Raw genomic sequence first — 13,281 nt, 5'->3', positions numbered from 1 at the left:
AACCAGAACCATAAAACTCTCAGTATGGTCAAATGCACCAAGTGATTTATGGTTTTCCAGTGTGTGCATGTTTTGTTTTGTTTTTCCCGAACACTCATCCTACAGCCCTAAACTACCAGTCCACACTGAATGCTCAAAGTTTGCTTTATTCATTGTGTTGGGCTCTTATTTGGCTCTTTCTACCTATAGATACACATCGTTCATGTTTCCTGTGTGGTTTCTTTGATAATTTCCCTCCTTTTGATAGTATCTCTGTTCTCTGTATCTGAAGTCCTACTAGTTAGATGTTTGACTTCTAAAAAAGATCCTCTGTTTCTTCTTTTCTTGCCTATCTTTTTTGCCTATTTAGTGTAGATTTCAGGTGATTTCTTCAACTTTTCCTTCCAACTAATGGTTTATTTATGCAGTATTTTATTTTTCACTTCCAAGGTCATTTCCTCTTCTCTGAATGTTTCTTTATTATGGTATCCTGTGCTTGTTGCAGGAATGCAATATTTTCATTTCTCTAAGGATATGGATATTAATTATAGGTTTTTTTTAAGTTATAATTTTGGTTGTATGTTTGTTTCCTTCAAAATTTGTTTTTAAATTCTAGTTAGTTAACATACAGTGTAATATTGTTTTCAGAAGTAGAATTTAGTGATTCATCCCTTACATATAACACCTGGTGCTCAACAGGACAAGTGCCCTCCTTAATACCCATCACCTATTTAGCCCATCCTCCACCCACCTCCCTCCATCAACCCTCAGTTTATTCTCTGTAGTTAAGAGTCTCTTATGGTTTGTTTCCCTCTCTTTTTTTTCCATTTCCCATATGTTCATGTTTTGTTTCTTAAACTCCACATACGAGTGAAATCATATGGCATTTGCCTTTCTCTGACTTATTTTGCTTAGCATAATACACTCTTGTTCCATCCATGTCATTGCAAATGGCAAGATTTCATTTCTTTTGATGGCTGAGCAATATTCCATCATATATATATATATGTATATATATACATATATATATACATATATATATATACATATATATATATATATCCATCCATCATACACACACACACACACACACACACACACATCACATCACATCACATCTTCTTTATCCATTCATCAGTTGATGGAAATTTGGGCTCTTTCCATACTTTGGCTATTGTTGACAATGCTGCTATAAATAGCGGGGTATATGTACCCCTTCAAACCTGTATTTTTGTATCCTTTGGATAAATACCTGGTAGTGCATTGCTGGATCATAGGGTAGGTTTTTTTTTTTCTTTTTTTGAATGCTTATTTATTTATTTTAAGAGACAGAGAGCCTGACCAAGTGGGGGAGGGAGGGAGGGGGAGAGAGAGAGAGAGAGAGAGAGAGAGAGAGAGAGAGAATCCCAATCCCTCCATGCTGTCAGTGCAGAGCTCGACATAGAGCTTGATCTCATGAACCACGAGATCATGACCTGAGCCGAAATCAAGAGTCCCACACTTTGCTGACTGAGCCACCCAGGCACCCCCAGGCAGTTCTATTTTTAACTTTTTGAAGAACCTCCATACTGTTTTCCAGAGTGGAATGCACCAGTTTGCATTCCCACCAACAATGTGCAAGAAGGTTCCCCTTCCTCCCCATCCTCATTGATACTTGTTTTTTCTTGTGTTGTTGTTTTTAGCCATTCTGACAGGTGTGAGGTGGTATCTCATCGTGGTTTTGATTTGTCAAATTATAGTTATTTTTTTTTAAGTTTTCTTCTCCCTGATCCTCCTATTTCTTCAAGTAGATTTTTTCTACGTGCTTATTTGTCTCTCATCTTTCACATTAGAGGCTCTCCTCTTGCCTGTATCACTCTGAGGTACTCTTAAATATAACACAGGAAGCTCTTCATGGACACAGCATCCAACTAGTGAACTTTTAAGAGAGTGATAAAAGGGTGATGAGGTGGTGGGTCAGCTTGTTCACTGTTATCCAAAGTGACTATATTTCCCAAGGACATCAATTTCTTTCTTGGAAGATATAAACCTGGCTGCCAGCATCCCTGGAGCCCAGAGAGAAAATGGGCATGTAGTCTAGCAGGTCAGTAAGCTGACTTCACTAAATCTCCTAGTCCAGCCCTTTACCTTGGCCACAGCTGAGCAAACCTTGCAAGAAATTGAACTCCAAGTTGTTGTTGTTTTTCAACCAGCTACCAGAGAATGGATCTTACTGTTCTATATGCTAACTTTCAAAACCTGTTTTCAGCCCCACTCCACAACTTTGTCTCCAGAGGTTCCTGTTGCTGTCATATCTTGACATTGTGGGGTTCTGCAGTGTGATGTGGCTGGCTTCCTGTCACCTTCTCCTGCTCCTACTGTAGGTGTCTAGGTTGCTACTCTCTCTGCCGTGCTAAATCAGTAACTGCCTACTTATTTGCTTCCAGTTTCCAACATTGTGTTGCTTTCCCCATTTGCTATGATACTCTCTCCTGTTCTCTTTGTCTTCATTAATGTGTGTTGTTCAAACTCCTCACTACCATTTTAGCGAGGGGACAGAAATATACATGAGAACTCATTTACCATGTTTAACCAGAAGTCCAATGCTTTATTCTTGTTTAGCAGTGATTTCAGAATCACAGCATATTAAATAATGGCCTAAAACCTCACTTGACTCTCAAATAAACAGAGGACAATTAGGTTGCACCATAGATATGTTCTATTATTTCATAAAATAGTAACCTAGGTGTACTGAACATGTTGGTATAACTTTTTTTTATTTTATTTAAGTTTTTTATTTTGAGAGAGAGAGAGAGAGAGCGCAGAGTTGGAGCAGAGAGAGAAGGAGAGAGAGAGAATCCCAAGCAGGATCCATGCTGCCAGTGCAGAGCCCAACACAGGGCTCGAGCTCATGAAATGTGAGATCCTGACCTGAGCTGAAACCAAGAGTCGGACCCTTAACAGACTGAGCCGCCCAGGGGCCTCCTTGTTAGTCTAACTTTTATGACTAGAACAGAAGGAAGAAAAAGAGGGAGAGAGGAAGAAGAGGAAAAAAAAGAAATAATGGAGAGTCGCTAAATGTTTAAAAATCATACATGATAGTAAATAAACTTTACACTTTACATAAGTTTTCTTCATTAATATTTCTTGGGCTTCACTATTAGGTGATATAAAGCAATTTTATTCTCATACAATAATTGCCTTGAGATTTGGCTTCCTGAACTAACAGGAGGCAAAAAGTATACTTTCATTGCCAAGAGCATAGTTTGTTTTAAACTCAAAAGCTGTCCCTATAAAATTGCAGCCCAGAAGAGGATTTGTGGAATTTAAAATATCCTGTATATCTTCTGTAGACTTGGAATGTGATGTCAATATTGGCTTGAAATCATTTGTGGCAGATTTGTGATTTGTTTTTGTTTCTGTTTTGGAGGAAAAGAGTAAAAGAATAAAAGGAAGAAATGAGTAACTTTGGTTTTATTCTTGGCTCAAAACCAGATAGTCAAGGCTCATGTTCACTGCCTTTGAATGAATGAAGCCTCTGGTAAGTGTAGTGATTTTTGCAGCCCTGCAACATGGTTTGTAGTCCCCCCAGTTTGCATCATGGGGGCTGGCTGAGATTATTCAGGGGAAGAGATGACAAAGGAAAATGTGATTTAAAACTCTGCTTCCAGCCTGCAAACTGCCTGCTTGGGACTGTGTCGGATCAATATGGCCACTGCTTAGGATGTGGGAATGTGGAAGGTAAGCTCTGTGACGTGGACAGAAAAGTCACTTCTGTGGTCAGTGTGGGCACCACCTGATATGTGTCCTGGATGCAGAGGAGCTGATGGATGGTAAACCCCCTGAGCCATGAGGCATCTATGTGAACCAAGAAACTGTCTATGGGCCTGAAGGAAAGACCTATAAAAATGTCTGCCAGTTCAGGTCGCTAAACTCTCAGAAGAGCACCAATATTAGCAGGAAGCACAAAAGATCTCATGAATCAGGTAATACAGAATCCCTATACCATTCACTTGATTTTTAAGTTTATTTATTTATTTTGAGAGAGAGAGAGTGTGTGCACATGTGAGCGAGGGTGGGGCAGAGAGAGAGAGAGAGAGAAAGAGAGAATCCCAAGTAGGCTCCTAGCTGTCAGCATGGAGCCTGATGCAAGGCTGGATCCCACAAACCACGAGATCATGACCTGGGAGGAAATCAAGAGTCAGACACTTAACCGACTGAGCCACCCAGGCACCTCCCCCCCCCCCAATCCCCTGGAATTTTAAAGAATAAAAATATAGGGGAGCACCTGGGTGGCTGGCTCAGTCATTTAAACATCCAACTTTGGCTCAGGTCATTATTTCATGGTTCAAGAGTTGGCTTTCTGCTGTCAGCATAGAGTCCCCTTTGGATCTTCTGTCTCCTCACTCTCTCTGACCTCCCCCACTTGTGCTCTCTGTCTCTCAACAATAAACTTTTTTTAAAAAAAAGAATAAAGACTATATGTCTCTCTGTATGTTATCTATTTCTAACATTGACCGTGTGTGCTGAAATGATGAAAGAGCCTGATATTTTTTTGTGGTTACAATCTGACTTAATTTCCAGGTTATTTGATCTCTAGCACTCCTAAAAAATTCAGGTATAAGGAACTTGTTGTCTAGAACTTGATTTAGTGCTCCATAGATAAAATTATACAAGAAAAAAAATTAACTGTACTAGGGCTCAACTCTGATTTTATTGAATAATAGGAAACGTTATTGAGTAAATGTTTTTTACATTTCATAACATTAACAGAATTCTCTTGATCTCTTCTACATTTATCATGTAAAATCAACTACATTTTAATTTAGTGATATCTAGATGGAATTAAAAATAATAAGAAGCAATACATTGATAAATATGAATTATATCTGTATGAATTATATCTGTATGGGAACTAATACCTTTTTAAAAGTGTGGATATGGCATATAACCAATTGGATGAAATTTCATTTTGGTGTGAGAGTCAAAACTTAAATCATTTGAAAGAACCACATGAAATAGATTGTAAATCTATATTACTTAATAAGTAAGTAGAAAAGACTTCCTATGTCATTTGCATTTATTTGGGGGCACTTAAGAGCTATAACAAGATAAAATAAAGTTCTTATAAGGCTGCATTTTTCTTGACAGGATAAAGAAGCCAATGTAAACATAAAACTACTATATTCATTGGCGAAGATGAAGAAAAATAAAGCAACTTTCACAGAGATAGTTTTACAGCCCCATATTAATGTAATTCATTCTTCAAAAATGAGTCATTCTAATTTCTTATAGATTTTCAAATGCCTTAATGCATGCTCTCTAGAGTTCTATATTGCTCATTAAACACTTCAAAATATAGTATCTGGAGATAGCCATTAATAGAACAGGGCAAGTTCAACAGTTATATCCCTATCTAGAACCTACTGTGTGTTATCACATGCTCACATTCTAAACACATGTATTTCAGAATATGATCATTCCACTTAGTTTTCAAATGTCCATAGGTGCAATTTACCCTACTACATTTGTTTCTAACAAGTAAAAATATAAGATCTCAAGAAGCAGATTCCCAGAATGAAATAAGGCTTCACCAGCAATGTCCCCGCTCTAATAATGTCAACCCATTCTAATACAGTATTGGAATTGCAAATACAGATACACAGTTCGCAGAGCATTGCAGTACTGGATGTTCTGAAAGTCAAAACCCTGGAGAATTACATAGTTTAGCAAAGACATTTTTGCCTAAGATCCCGTGTGTTCAAAATAATCTCTCCAATCAGTAATAACCTATTATTGTGAATATATTCTGTTGTAAATGAGGAACAACAGTCATTTTCTCCAGAGTGATAGAAAGATGGTGACAGGTGAAGTCTAGTGATCCTGATATCATTATCTTGTTTATCACTAATGAGTATTCTAAGACTAACCTTTCCATTGTCCATCTTCTGGGTTTTTTTTTTGCTTTTATTTTTGTTTTTAATTTTTAAATGAGAGTAGCTTTTCTAGAATCACTTTTAGGGCCACCAAAACTAGTGTCAGAAATCTTCAAAATCATTTGTATCATTGAGTCACAACTTCTCAGTGAAATTTGTGAGTTCCTAGAGCTGAGAAGGTAAGTATAAAAGAGCTGGTGATGTCAACAATTTAGGAATACAAAATCCTACCATTTTTTATTTGGCTATCCCCTCCATACTCTAATTTCTAATTTCTACATGGATAATAATGCTACTTGAAGTTAAAGTATAAGGTGGGGCACCTGGGTGGTTTAGTTGGTTAAACGTCTGACTTTGGCTTAGGTCCTGATCTCATGGTTTGTGAGTTTGAGCCCCACATCATGCTCTCTGCTGTCATCACAGAGCCTACTTTGGATATTCTGTCTCCCTCTCTCTCTGCCCCTCCCCTGCTCACACTCTCCCTCTCTCTCTCAAAAATAACTAAACATTTAAGTTAAAGTGTAAGAAAATGAATTCAGAGAGGAGAATTCTTTCAGAATCTTGTAACAAGCCTCTAAAAATTCACTGCATTTACAAGAACATATTTAACCATTTTTCTGTTAATTTATGTTAATACATTCTTATGATGGTTTGAATTCATGTGCTTTGCAAAATGACCAATTTACCAACATAATTATGATTTTTCTACATTCATAAGAAACAATTTGCAGTTATTTTAACATAGTGATGTATACACATCAGCAACAGGCTAAAATCCTTTAAAATGTTTTCAAGGCTGCATTTTACACAACTCTGACTCAATGTTCTTATGCTAAATAATACAAACCTAATGTGGTTTAACAGTCCATTGGGTATGATTTTCTTTGGGGTTTTGGCAGATAATATGATAGATTGAGTTTGAACGTTGATCGTGCTAGGGCTACAGAAGTCTGTGAGACCTTTTGCAGAGAAGACAGGTAGATTTATCATCAGTTATATTAGCACAGGTTATTGTGAGTATATTAAGTTTGTAAAACACAAGAAAATTAAAGTGCCAGCTTTGCCGATTAATATGTGACATTAGGTGAACAATGAAGTCATACCAGAGTTTTCTGTAGTCAAGCATAAAGTAATTGATTTGTGGGCAATTCAGAGTTAAAACTAAATGGGTTTGATTCATTTAAGTCCAAGAAAAGGTTACTGTTGTTAGAATCAAAAAGTACTCCCCAAAGAGGAAAAACAAAAAAGAAAAGTATTGCCAAATATTAGGAGCTTTTAACACAAGATAGGACAAAAAAATTTGGTGGTTAGGAGACCTAAGCTAAACCATCCATTCTTTATGAGTTTCTTGATATAAAATGTACTCCCTAATGTTGAGAAGCAACAATTTAACACCAGTCCACTTTTTGTTTTATTTCTTATCCCATTTATTTTTGATTGGATGTTCACAACTTAATACTTCCAAGGGCCACATAGAGTAGCTTTGCCCTAGAAAAGGGGGATTTATGTGATTGCTAGCTTTTTTATTTGGTGCCCTTGGCATTGGCATTCCTGCTTTCTTGGGACAGAAAAGAAAAATTACTTTAATGTTAAGTTGACTGATGGCCCACTCTGATTTCCTGAGATTACTACTAATGAAAAAATACTTAATATTAAGAAATAGAAGCTATGGAATATAAACTTTATAAATGCTATCTGCCTTTACAGGGCCATATCAACAATTAAATAATTGTACAATATCAGCTGATACCAATTGCTATGTAGGCCACAACAAAGAGTTAAATAAGTGGGGAAGAAAATTCTTATAGCTAGATTTAAAGGTGGCTTTATTTATTTATTTATTTTTTACTCTGGGCCATAACAAAGTCTATTTCTGAGATGTTGTATCACTTAAGATAAAACTGAGCTATGCAACAATGATACTGCTGTTGTTTCTCAGAAAGAACTTTTAGTAAACATAATTAAATATTAATTAAATATGTGTATATGCATATAGTTTGAATTTTATCCTCTAACAGATAAAAGTGTCCTCTGTAGCAACTTGTAGGAGTCTAGGATATTTTTTATTAATGTTTTTTTTTAAACAAAAATAACACTGAAATAGAATTTACCATATTCTTAGTTGCTATTTCATTTCCAGGAAAAGGGTCTGTTTTAGATTTAGCTCCATTATTGAAATAAAATTATAAAGCTAGTTATGGTGTATTGGGAAAAATGAGATGTATGGGAAAACATTATCAGAAATGTAATGGGGAAAATATTCACTTCATAGACAGACACACCTTATTTAAATCTTGGCTCTGCCACTTAATGATGTGACTGACCTTGGGTAAGGTGCTTAACTTCATTAAAGTTACCTGTGAAATAAGAAAATGCCTACCTTGCCACTTGGTAGTATTTAATAAGAATTGAACAAAGCTTGGTACACATACGTTCAAAGATGTTTCCCTTTCTCCCATCCGCGAGAGAAAATGAGATCCTAGAGTAAGGACTATTATTATTATCCCTTATTTTATGTCACAAGGAACAGCTTTTATATTTTTTGATCCGGTCCATTTTTTGGTGAACAGTTTTATTGAGATCTATTTCACATACCATACAATTCACCCACTTAAAGTATACAATGTAATGGTTTTTAATATATTCACAGAACTGTGCAACAATTCATGGCCACAATCAATTTTATTCACCACAATCAATTTTATATTTTCATTAGTCTAAACAAGAAACCTCACTCTCCTTAGTCATCACCCTCCAATCCTCCCATGTTGTCCAGCCCTAGACAATCACTAATCTACTTTCTGTCTCTATAGACTTTCCTATACTGAATGTTTCATATAAGTGGAATCATACATTATGTGGTCAATTGTGACTGACTTCTTCCGTTAACATGAGGTTTTCAAAGTTCATCCGTGCTGTAAAATGTGCCAGTATGTTCCTTATTATTCTTTTTTATTGGAATAATATTCCATTGTGTGTATATGCCATGTTTTATTTATCATTCTTCAGTTGATGGATATTTGGGTTGTTTCCACTTTTTGGTTTTTAGGAATGATGTTACCATGAACATGTATGTACAAGTTTTTGTGCAGACAGGTTTTCATTTCTCTTGAGTATATGCCTACAGGTAGAACTGCTGTATTATGTAGTAACTCTCTGTTTAACCATTTGCTAAACTTTCCAACGCATCTGCGCCATTTTACATCTCCACCAGCAGTGTATTATGGTTCCAGTTCTCTACACTATTGCCAACGTCTGTTATTATATCTTTTGCTCTGTTTCTTTTTTTTAAATTATAATTTTCCTAGCGTGTGTGACATGGTGTCTCAGTATGCTTTTCATTTGCCTTTCCTAATGGTTCATGATGATGAGTCTCTTTTCATGTGCTTACTGGCCATCTGTATATCTTCTTCCTGGGAATGTCGACTCAGATCTTTTGTCTATTGTTAGCTGAGTCATTTGTCTTTCTCTTACTGAATCATAATAGTTCTTTATATATTCTAGATGCAAGCCCCTTATCACATACGTGGTTCCTTTTTTTTTTTCACCTCAGCATTCTCCCCCAACTTAGTACAGCATCTTCACAGCTTTATTCTTACTAAGTCTCTTAGAATTTCTAACAAAATGTTTTCCCATACTAAATAATCCATATATTCAATTAGGTGACAGACACCTCTGAATAAGTTTATAATGCAAGGTTTCTTTGTCACTAGGATTCCCCTTTCATGCTGCTTAAATACTATGCATATTTTGTGGCAATTTTGGGTAAAAGTCTCCTATTTGAGTAAGAAAAAAAAGCCCTCAATTATTAGTGCCAATTGAATTTATACATGCACAAATTATTTACAAAACAAAATTTCTTTACACACCGGAGCCATTTTTTGACACAAATTTCTCACTTAATTTTTTTCTTATGGCTCCTGTTTTTGCTTTGCCTCCTCAAAATACAGAGAACTTCACTCGAAATAATGACACTTTTGGTTGTAAAGTTTCAGCCTATCCAATACCATATCGATAGTGGAAGAAAAAGGGAGACAACTGTTCCTTCCTGATGGCGATAGGCATATTTCAGTGCAGGTATGGGAGTTATTTGCACAGTCCACACAGTCAATATATTTGTTGACAGTGCTAATGAATTCTTTCTTCCAGATCACATTTTATAATTTAAGTTTGAAATATTAAAATGTTTCCACTGTTATGTTAGGTAACATAAAAATTTGCGTATTCAAGGTATTAGATTTACAAAATCATTTCACATGTATAATCTCATCAATACGACTTAGAAGTCTGCACATGGTGATAGAGAAAAACGATGCAAGGGGTAATGTAGTGTTTCTCAAAGTGTGGCTCAGAGAACACAGTCACAGGATCATCTTGACACCCTGGTGAAATGACCAACTGGAGGACCCAACTGTAACCAAAAAGGATCCAGGATACAAGCAGTGTGCCTCACAAATCTGCCTTTTAAAACAATTGTTCAAGATGACCCCAATTTACCCTAAAGTTTGACAGCCACTGATATAGTTAAACAAGCAAATAAATAAATAAATAGCATAATACGTTTCAGAATGAAAAAGACTGTGAGCAAATTACTTCACCTCTTTGACCCTGTTGTCTCACCTTCTCGGGAACATCTCAGGACTGTTTAATAATGAATGCATGTCAATCACCTAGTGCATTGCCATGCCCAGAGTAGGCAGTCAATAAATAGTAGTTATCAGTTTTTTAAACCATACCTCTAGGGTATTCTTCTCAGAATAATGGGTGGAGAGAGCATTTAAGTGGAAGAAACACTGTATGCAAAGCAGGGGGGACAATCATGTTATGCAAATCACTCACTATAACAGTGCAGAGGGAGTGAGTGGGAGTAGTAATAGGTAAATCTGGAAGAGAAGGATTGGGCTAGATAAAAGGACCCTAAATTCAGAGTACAGTGTTGAGGTTTCTCACAATAAGCCATGAAGTCATTGAAGGGTTACTGACTTTTATTGTAAGAATTTTCTAGCATCATCAAAAGTAGGGAGAACAGTATAATAAAGCTGTATATACACATTATCCAGATTCAATAATTACCAACATTTCACCACATTGACTTGTCCATCTCTTTTTTATTTTTCTTCTTTCTTTGCTGAAATATCTAAAAGCTATCCCAGCTTTCGTGTCATTTCACCCCAGTATGAATCTATAGAATATATGACACTTTCATACATAATCACAGTGCCTTTATTATACCTAAAAAAGTTAATGATATTTCTTTGGTATCATCTACCATCTAGTCCATAGCCACATTTCCCCAAATGTCTTCAAAAATGTCCTTTTATAATTAGTTGCTAAAAATTAGGCTCCAAAAAATTAAATAAATAAAAATAAAAATGAGGCTCCAAACACAGTCTACACATTACAGTTGGTTATTTGGTCTCTCAAATCTCTCTAATCTATAAAAGTATTCTCACCCATCCTTATTTTTTATGTCATTGGCTTATTGCAGAAACCAGGTGATTTGTTTATATAAAATACTACGTGTATGGATTTGTCTATGGGCTTCCCTGGGAGTGGGGGTGGACATTTAACTTTTTTCTGTTCTTCTGTATTTCATATAAGAGGATGTTTTCTCTGGAGACTTATTTAGATTCAGGTTCGGCATTTTGGTCAAGAGCCCTCCAGAGGGGTGCTGTGGACAGCCTCTCACATCACAGTAGAAGGCACACCAGGTCTGGTCGCCCTATAGTCAATAAGGCTAATACTGGTCAATTGTTTCAGGAGGCAAAAGCCTGATCCCACTGTGATAGAGCTCTCCATCATCTTTCAACTAATAATCTCAACCAACTGAAGATTAGTGCCTGAATCAATTCTTTGTTAGGGGTTACACAATAGTGATGTTCTAATTCTAGCATTCATTCTATGTTTGTAGACTGGAATTTGTAAAGAATTATTCTGGAAGAAAAAGGCAGCAATACAATAATAGTAGGGGACTTGGATACCCCACTTTCAATAATGAATAGATCATCCAGACAGAAAATCAATAAGGAAATATTGGACTTAAACTACACATTAGACTGGATGGACCTAACCAACTCATACAGAACATTCCATCCAACAGCAGCAGAATACACATTCTTCTTAAGCACGTATGGAACATTCTCCAGGATATACTATACATATGGTCACAAAACACATCTTAATAAATTTGAGAAGACTGAAATCATATCAGGCATCTTTTCTGACCACAATACTATGAAACTAGAAATTAATTATAAGAAGAAAACTGGAAATTTCACAAATACATGGAGATTAAATAACACACTCCTGAACAACCAATGGGTCAAAGAAGAAATGAAAAAACAATTTAAAAACATCTTGAGACAAATGAAAATGGAAACACAACACAACATACCCAAATTTACAGGTAGCAAAAGGAGTTCTAAGATGGAAGTTTATAGCAATAAATGCCTACATTATGGAAAAAAGAAATATCTCAATAAACAAACTAATTTTACACTTCAAGGAACTAAAAAAAAAGAACAAACTATGCCCAAAGTTAGTATAAAGAAGGAAATAATAAAGATGAGAAATAGAGATTAAAAAAACAATAGAAAATATCAATGAAACTGAGAGGTAGTTTTTTTGAAAAGATAAGCAAAATTAACAAATCTTTAGCTAGACTAGCTGAGAGAGAGAGAGAGAGAGAGAGAGAGAGAGAAGACCAAATAATTAAAATCAGAAATAAAAGAGAAGACCTTTCAACTGATAGCATAGAAATAAAAAGGATCATAAGAAACTACTGTGAATAACTGTATGTCAATAAGTTAGATAATCTTTAAAGATTAAAGGCTAAATTCCTAGAAACATACAACCTTCCAAGAATGAATCATGAAGACATAGAAAATCTAAACAGACTATTCACTAGTAAGGAGATTGAATCAGTAACCAAAAATGCCCCAACAAAGAAAAGCCCAGGACCAGATCACTTCACTGGTGAAATATAATAAACATTTAAAGAAGAATTAATGCCAATCCATCTCAGACTCTTCCAAAAACTAAAAGAGGAAGGAACACTTTCAAAGTCCTTTTATGAGATCAGCATTACCCTGATGCTATAGCCAGACAAACATGCCACAAGAAAGGAAAATTACAGGCCAGTATCTCTAATGAACATAGATGCAAAACTCCTTAACAAAATATCAGCAATCTGAATTCAACAACACATTACAAGAATCAAACATGAGCAAGTGGGATTTATTCCAGGAATGCAAGGATGGTTCAATATATGCAAATCCATAAATAGAATATACCATATTAACAAAATGAATGATAGAAATTACATGATCACCTCAGTAGATGCAGGTAAAGCATTTGACAAAATTTAGCATCCTTTCATTATAGAAAA

Source organism: Prionailurus viverrinus, chromosome A1 (assembly GCF_022837055.1).
Source record: "Prionailurus viverrinus isolate Anna chromosome A1, UM_Priviv_1.0, whole genome shotgun sequence".
Taxonomy (NCBI): Eukaryota; Metazoa; Chordata; class Mammalia; order Carnivora; family Felidae; genus Prionailurus; species Prionailurus viverrinus.
This window is presented reverse-complemented; position numbering follows the sequence as displayed.